Source organism: Macaca thibetana, chromosome 2 (assembly GCF_024542745.1).
Source record: "Macaca thibetana thibetana isolate TM-01 chromosome 2, ASM2454274v1, whole genome shotgun sequence".
Lineage (NCBI taxonomy): Eukaryota > Metazoa > Chordata > Mammalia > Primates > Cercopithecidae > Macaca > Macaca thibetana.
The window spans coordinates 90,809,565-90,818,255 of record NC_065579.1 but is presented as its reverse complement, the minus strand read 5'-3'; the positions used below and the strand labels follow the sequence as shown (position 1 = coordinate 90,818,255).

Below are 8,691 nucleotides of genomic sequence, written 5' to 3'. Positions count from 1 at the left end.
TTGTGGAGCCCAAACGCATTCAGCACTTCTCCCTTATACATGTGACATACATGTCAAGTGTAGGATTATATTTTGCAATACTTGGTTCAAATCTAAGATGAAGTCACTTCTATCACACACACTTATAATACAGATTGCTCTTTCCTGTTGTATTCTGCTGATTTTATGTGGCTTTCCATATTGTCATTGGAAGTCATAGGGGACTTTTGTCAATAGCATTTTCTGCTTTCTTTCCAGGCGTCACTCTTTCATAATGGATGTGACTGGTTTTATGGGATATTTTCTTCTGTTTTTGCTGTGAGAAGTGTAACTTGGAGTGATGCACCCATTGCTTTAGTCTTTTTTTGTCCTTTAATTATTAATTTATCAGTTTTATGCTGGAACAATGCTTTATTCTGGGGGTTGGGGAAGTCACTGGATTATCTATAACTATGGCTGTGTCAATGTGCGTAGTTTGAAAAATGACAAAAAGTATAGGTGATTTCCTGCCAGTTTTGGACACAGTTTCAAGATAGACAGCTCCTGAGGATCAGGGTTAGTAGATTGCTGATCCAGGGATTGTCAGATTTTATATCTTATCTGTTGAACTTCCAATTGGCTTAAAAAAATAAACAAAAACAAAAATCTTATAACTATGTGAAATCACACATTAGTTCTAGCATTATTCACTTGTTCTGGCACAGACAGATTAACATTTACTACTTCTACTGGAATCTTCTTCACTATGTACATTTAAAACATTATTTAGAGTTGCAACGTTTATAATACTATTTTCTTTACTACTTTTAGGTTTCTAGAAAAGACTTCATGTGACTGTGAAAATTTAGTAGAAATAATAATATAATCATCCCTTAAATGAACAGAACTCCGTTGGAAATTTGAGATGCTCTGTCAAGATGGTAAATTTCCAATTTTTAAAACTTAGGCAAAAAAGATTACCCAAGATTATATTAAAAAGTCATAACATCCAAGTTAGAGGCTATAGCATAGTGACTGAGTGTGAGTAATCACAATCTGTGGGTTCCATGCCAATGTGACTCCGGAATTATGTCTCGTATGGTGGCTAACAGAATTTAAAAACATAATAAAGTTAAAAACTAAATTGGCTTGAGAAATTGCCTTAAATTTTATGAGCCAGGTAACTTCTCTGATATCATATCAACATTCTATATATCACGCATGTACTTTAAGTTTATAGTCTAATTAATCAACACTACATCTTTTAGAAAAATAAAATCATAGAATAATCTTTCATAAAGATACTGTTATTCTTAATTTTTTTTTTTTTTTGAGACAGAGTCTTGGTCTGTCATCAGGCTGGATTGCAGTGGCACGATCTTGGCTCACTGCAACCTCTGTCTCCTGGGTTCAAGTGATCCTCCTGCCTCAGCCTCCTGAGTAGCTGGGATTACAGGCGCACACCACCAAGGCCATATTTTTAGTAGAGACGGGGTTTCACCATGTTAGCCAGAATGATCTCTATCTCTTGACCTCGTGATCCGCCCGCCTCGGCCTCCCAAAGTTCTGGGATTACAGGCATGAGCCACCGTGCCCAACCTATTCTTAATTTTTTAATTATATTGTGGGTAAGGGTTTCTGGGGTGGGGGTCACATCAATCTTATTTAAAATCTATCTGACTGGGCATGGTGGCCCACGCCTGTAATCCCAGCACTTTGGGAGGCCGAGGCAGGCAGATTGCTTGAGCCTAAGAATTCCAAGACCAGCCTGGGCAGCGTGATGGAACCCTATATCTACAAAAAATACAAAAATTAGCTATGTGCGGTGTTGTGCACCTGTACTACCAGCTACTTGGGAGGCTGAAGTGGAAGGATTGCTTGAGCCCAGAAGGTCGAGGTTGCAGTGAGCTATCAGCCTGGGTGACAGAGTGAGACCCTGTCTCAAAAAAAATTGATCTTACCCTACTGTCAGTCACTGTTCATTATTTGTAATGATCTTTGTGTCCTTGGTGCCTGGCATAGCATCTAGAACATAAAAGATCCTCCTGAAGCCCTCAATAATTATTTATTTGATGAATAAATAAATAACTGATCAGGCAGCGAGGTGTGGTAGAAGGAGCAAAGGCATTCCAGTAACTAAGGAGCACTGTATTCCAATAAAACCTTATTTCTTAAAATTGTCAGTGAGCCAGATTTGGCTGCAAGGGTCATATAGTTTACAGACCCCTGCCCTAGAGCAGCAAGTCCTTAAGCTAAATTTAAGAACTAGGAAAGCTCTGTTCACTTTCTCTCTGCTATTGAGAACACCACCCATATCTGAGGTGACTTCCAGTCCTTTGACATTAAGATGAACAGAAAGAATTTGTCCAAGGCCAACTGAATCATAGATAAATTTATTTTGAATTTTTATATAAGATAATTTCAGCCCATAAGATAAAGATTTCTTCATAGCACTTGCAGTTTCAGTGTGTCCCATATATGGGCATGAACCATACCATATATATTTTGAAAATGGGCATGTACATATGCATGACTCTAACTTTGTATGCACATATGTCTTATTCTTATTGTTTACTTATTATCTCTTCTTTGTTTTGTGTTTTGTTTTAGAGACAGCCTCTGTTGCCCAGGCAGGATCACAGCTCACTGTAGCCTCAAACTCCTCAAGTGATCCTCCTGCCTTGGCCTTTCAAAGCACTAGGATTTCAGGTGACAACTACCATACCTGCCCCTCTTCTTTTTTTTTTTTTTTTTTTTTTTTTTTTGAAGGCAGGCTTGGTAATTTAATAGAGATCATATATATTGTTATACTATGGTCTAGCTTTTTCATGTTTCAGTCCAGTTCAGTTTTCTAACTAGTATGTCTAAGTATAGGAAGTGTTTTGAGAAATGCTTATGCAGTTTTTAAAGTGTTATAGTATCCTATGATACTTAAAATCTTGCCTTGAATTTATTACTGTACTTAAGCACTTCAGAATATTTCAGGCTTTCCTCTTATTACTATTCTGCATTTGAAAATTGATCAGTAGTTTTGCAAAGGATTTTGTTTTTATTGCTATAATACAGAAACAATTATCTGCCTCTTGCTTTTGCAGCATGGAGTGCCATATTTGTGGGCATCAGGAGGGTCCAGATGGCAACTTTACCAGACACTGGAGATAAACTGATTTGTTTAAAAGCAGGAGCTTGCATCCAGGAAAAGTGGTAACATTTTTAGATATATTCCATAAACCACATCTACACACAGGCTGGCACACAGTTATCTGAAAAAAGTAAGAAGAGAGATTACATGCATCAGTAATATCCACAGGAAACCTCACATTTTATCTCAGGTAGGAGATTCGACTTTTTCCTTTCGCAACGTTTCACTAGAGTAAACTCAGGTCAAACATGAAGAATCTGCCAAACCAGACTGAGGCATTTTGGCTGACTTCAAGTAGGTAAGAATCACAGCTGGAGAGAATGTACCACTGTCTGGGTCAGTTGTCAGCATTGGGGAGAGATCAGATTGGCCATGATGTAGACATTTTAAGCACATTGGCCCACCCTATTTTCCCATCCTTCCGCTGGTGGTGGTGGGGGGGGGGGGTGGACAGAATCGTTAATGGTGAACATCATGAGCTTGAATCATGGCTTGGCAGTTTACTTACTAAGAGGAAGTAATGTTTGAGAGAGGGTTGCCCAGTGGCAGAGTATGGAGCAGTGTATGGAGGAGATAGTGGCCAAGATCAAGCTGGAGCCCAGAGTATCTGTGGGAAAATGGTAGGAGATGAAGGTTGAGTGGTAGATAGGACTGGAGGTTGAAAAGCCTTGAAGATCCTACTAAGGGGTCTAGTTTTTAACTCTCAGGAGACATAAGACCACTGGAGGATTTTTAAACAGGGAAATTATGTAATTATATAGATCAGTATGGAGAAAGAGTTCCCTGACTCTAGTAGGGCTGATAATCTGGAAGAAAGGATGCAGAAGATGCAGCAGTATAAGATAGGAGATGCTTGGGGTGGTCTAGAGGGATGCAATGGGAGTTTCAATAAGGCAATGGGGGGAGGTAGGAAGAAAGAGGAGAGAACAAAGGATTTGGTGACTGAATGTGGGGTTGACAGTAATTCCTGGATTTGTGGCTTGGAAAACTAAGTTATATAAGACTGAGAATCCAGTAGGAGGGACAGATATGGGGGGAAAGATGATGAGTTTTGTTTCGGCTGTGTTGTAAGGGGTACCTATGAGATACCTATTGGAACTTTCTAGTAGGCAGCTGAATTGGATTTGGGAGAGATGAGATGAGATCCCTCTGAATTTACAGCTGAGGGATTAGATAAGATCGCCCAGGTTGAGTGTAGCAAAGTCAAGAATAAAACTGAGAGGTAACATTTAAGGACTGAATGAAGGAAGACCCATAAAGCAGGAAAAATGCCTGCCTTGAGAAAAAGGGGTATAATCAAAAGTGACTGGTCCTATAAAGATCAGGACAGGAGAGAGTTTCAGGACTGGTCACTGCTGCAGTGAGATGAAATAAAATAAGATTGAATTGCATTTACTGAGTTTGCAGATGAGCGGTGTTTAGCAATCCAGTTAAAGCAGCAATGTGGAGAGATAGGGAAATTAGTCACATTGTAGCTGGTCTGAGGAGCTCAACAGAGGTGAGGGAGTATAGATGGGGAATATAAAGTAATCTCTCAAGAAGTTTACCTGGGGAGGGAAGAAAAGAGATGGTGACATCTTGGGGTGGGGAGACACATAAAAATATTCTATCAACATGATGACAAGACTGAAGAAACACATTGCAAATCTGTTAGAATATCAATTTATAGAAAACTCAGAATTTTTCTCTTTTCTTGAAATCTTTCAATCTGGAGTCATCCTGGGTGATGTCATGAGGTAGGGAAATTTTTCTTAGAGGCTCCATCATGCCCGTTGTCTAGCTCTGTCCTCCAACCACTCCTACAAACACAATGGTATCCTACTCAGGCTTGAATTCCTGGAAATGTTTTCTTTCTTTCCTCAACAAAGCTTACCGGGTGTCCTGGATATGCCAGTCAATTTGCCTGCCATATGTAACTTCCCCTCCTGGCTTAAAATGTCCCATGCACAGCTTCAGAATGACTGTCATTCAATGCTTCTTCCTCTATCTTCTTTCCCACGGAGCCACGATTGTTTGGACCAGGGATGAACACCCATCCCAAAGCAGCCAATCCAGTGCTGGCCAATGATTTAAGTGGCCTGGTTAGAGTGAATAGGCTGGGCCAACTACATTCTCTCCTTGGAGAAACTGGATTCTGAAACAGCTATTGTGGGAGACATTTGAGAGCAAGGTCCTGAAGTGGTCACCAGTCAGCTCTTGGATGTATTTGACATTTCTTCAGATATCCTTAAAATGCCCTGTGCTCCTTGCCACTTAAAATAAGCTGCTTGAGTTTTGCTCATCTGCAACCAAAATAGTCCTGACACCTTGGCTAGACCATAATGACTATTGTTCCATTCTTTTTAGCTATGCTAAATGAGTTCCTAGTTAAGTGGCTTACTGTAAGCATGATGATTCTTTTCTGTCTTCTATTTAACATTTAAATGTTGATACTGCGTGTGTTCAATGTTTCTCTTAATATGAAAAAATGTGTTTTCTTTTTTTAAGTGAATCCATACAAATCATCATTTGACAAGTAATAACAAGGGATGACTCCTACTATAGCAACTCGAACATATAGTGATTTATTCTCTCTTAAAAAGGAAGTGCAAATTGAATGCTTTGGGGTGGTGTGGTAGCTTCATGATGTCAAGGGACTATGGGTTATTCTATGTTTCTGCTCTGTGATCCTTAGGGCTTGACTTCCACTTTTAAGGCCACCATATGACCTAAGTAAGATGCTGGGGCTCCAATCATCATCAATTATCATGTTAGCTAACTTTTGCTGCAATAATCTTGAGTAACAAACCAGCCCAAAACTCAGTAACTTACAACAATTGGCATTTTTTTTTGTCTCCTTCCTACAGGTCTGCTTCAGGCTGCAGGTTGGCTGAACTTAGCTATCCGTTGAAGTTTAGGTCTGCGTCATATTTCTCCACATTTATCTTGGATCAGCAGCTATCTAGGCTATTGGCAGAAGCCCATCTGGGCAAACCAAACCATGGAAAAACTTTTCAACCCCCGTTCACATTATGTTCAATAACGTCCCATTGGCCAAAGTAAGAAAGATGGCCACTTAGCTAGGAGTGGTGGCATGCACCTGTAGTCCCAGCTACTCAGGAGGCTGAGGCAGAAGAATCGCTTGAACCTGGGAGGTGGAGGTTGCAGTGAGCCGAGATCATACCATGTGGACTCCAGGCTGGGCAACAAGAGCGAAACTAAGTCTGAAATAAATAAATAAATAAATAAATAAATAAATAAATAAGGCCTCACTTGCAGCCGCCGACCTGCCTCGCGGTGCTGCGGGCACACCTTGCTGCCACCCCACAGAAATGCTTTGGTTCCCCACAGTCTTTAGATGAGACCAGTGTCCAGGGTATTGGCTTGTCATCTCACTCGGGCTTATGACAAAGATGTAAAATTCAGTGCAGATGCCCGAGCCTTAATGCTTCAAGGTATAGACCTTTTAGCCGATGCTGTAGCCATTACAATGGGGCCAAAGGGAAGAACAGTGATTATTAAGCAGAGCTGGGGAAGTCCCAGAGTAAAAAAAGATGGTGTGACTGTTTCTAAGTCAATTGACTTAAAGAATAAACATAAAAATATTGGGGCTAAACTTGCACAAGATGTTGTCAAAAACACAAATGAAGAGGCTGGGGATGGCACTACCACTGCTGCTGTACTGGTATGCTCTATTGTCAAGGAAGGCTTTGAGAAGATTAGCAAAGGTGTTAATCCAGTGGAAATCAGGAGAGGTGTGATGTTAGCTGTTGATACTGTAATTGCTGAACTTAAAAAGCAGTCTAAACCTGTGACCATCCCTGAAGAAATTGCACAGGCTGCTGCAATTTCTGCAAGTGGAGACAAAGAAATTGGCCATTTAATCTCTGATGCAGTGAAAAAGATGGGAAGAAAGGGTGTCATCACAGTAAAGGATGGGAAAACACCGAATGATGAATTAGAAATTATTGAAAGTTTCAAGTTTGATCAAAGCTATATTTCTCCATACTTTATTAATACATCAAAAGGTCAGAAATGTGAATTCCAGGAGGCATATGTTCTGTTGAGTGAAAAGAAAATTTCTAGTGTCCAGTCCATTGTACCTGCTCTTAAAACTGCCAATGCTCACCATAAACCTTTGGTCATAATCACTGAAGATGTTGGTGGAGAAGCTCTAAGTACACTTGTCTTGAACAGCCTAAAGATTGGTTTTCAGGTTGTGGCAGTCAAGGCTCCGGGGTTTGGTGACAAAGAACCAGCTCAAAGATATAGCTATTGCTACTGTTGGTGCAGTGTTTGGAGAAGAGGAGTTGATCCTAAATCTTGACGATGTTCATCCTCGTGATTTAGGAAAATTTGGAGAGGTCATTGTGACCAAAGATGATGCCATACTCTTAAAAGGAAAAGGTGACAAGGCTCAAATTGAAAAACGTATTCAAGAAATCATCGAGCAGTTAGATGTCACAACTAGTGAATATGAAAAGCAAAAACTGAACGACTGGCAATATTTTCAGATGGAGTAGCTATGCTAAATGTTGGTGGGACAAGTGATGTTGAAGCGAATGAAAAGAAAGACAGAGTTACAGATGCCCTTAATGCTGTAAGAGCTGCTGTTGAAGAAGACATTGTTTTGGGAGGGGGTTGTATCCATCCTGGTTTGGAGCATTCCAGCCTCGGACTCATTGACTCCAGCTCATGAAGATAAAAAAATTTGTATATAAACAATTAAAATAACACTCAAAATTCCAGCAATGACCATTGCTAAGAATGCAGGTGTTGAAGGATCTCTGATAGTTGAGAAAATTATGCAACGTTCCTCAGAAGTTGGTTGTGATGCTATGGTCAGAGATTTTGTGAATATGGTGGGAAAAGGAATTATTGACCCAACAAAGGCTGTGAGAACTGCTTTACTGGATGCTGCTGGTGTAGCCTCTGTTAACTACAGCAGAAGTTGTAGTCACAGAAATCCCTAAAGAAGAGAAGGACCCTGGAATGAGTGCAATGGGTGGAATGGGATGTAGTATGGGAGGCGGCATGTTGTAACTCCTAGAATAGTGCTTGACCTTTATTAATAAACTGGGACAGGAAGTCCAAGGCAATGTTCCTCACCAATAACTTCAGAGAAGTCAGTTGGAGAAAATGAAGAAAAGGCTGGCTGATGTTTAAGAAATCATTATAACCATCAGTTGCTGGTTTCAGTTGACAAAATATATAATGGTTTACTGCTGTCATTGTCCATGCCTTCAGATACTTTATTTTGTATTTTTGAATAAAAAGACATTTGTACATTCCTGATACTGGGTACAAGAGTCACGTACGAATGTACTGCCTTCAACTTAAATCACTGAGGCATTTTTACTACTGTTCTGTTACAAATCAGGATTTTAGTGCTTGCCACCACCAGATGAGAAGTTAAGCAGCCTTTCTGTGGAGAGTGAGAATAATTGTGTACAAAGTAGAGAAATATCCAAATATGTGACAATCTTTGTCTAATAAAAAATTGTTTAAAGTTAAAAACAAAACAAAACAAATCAGAAAGAAAAGAAAAAGAAAGATGGCCAAACCTAAAATCAAGGTGCAGGGAAGCACACTCCAAGTACCATAAAGGATGG

At 39.9% G+C, this 8,691-nt stretch overlaps 1 pseudogene; it reads left to right on the top strand.

Moving 5' to 3' along the window:
* The first annotated feature begins 6,437 nt into the window (after window positions 1-6,437).
* Window positions 6,438-8,122, top strand: LOC126948959 (60 kDa heat shock protein, mitochondrial-like; annotated as a pseudogene).
* Window positions 8,123-8,691: the final 569 nt, after the last annotated feature.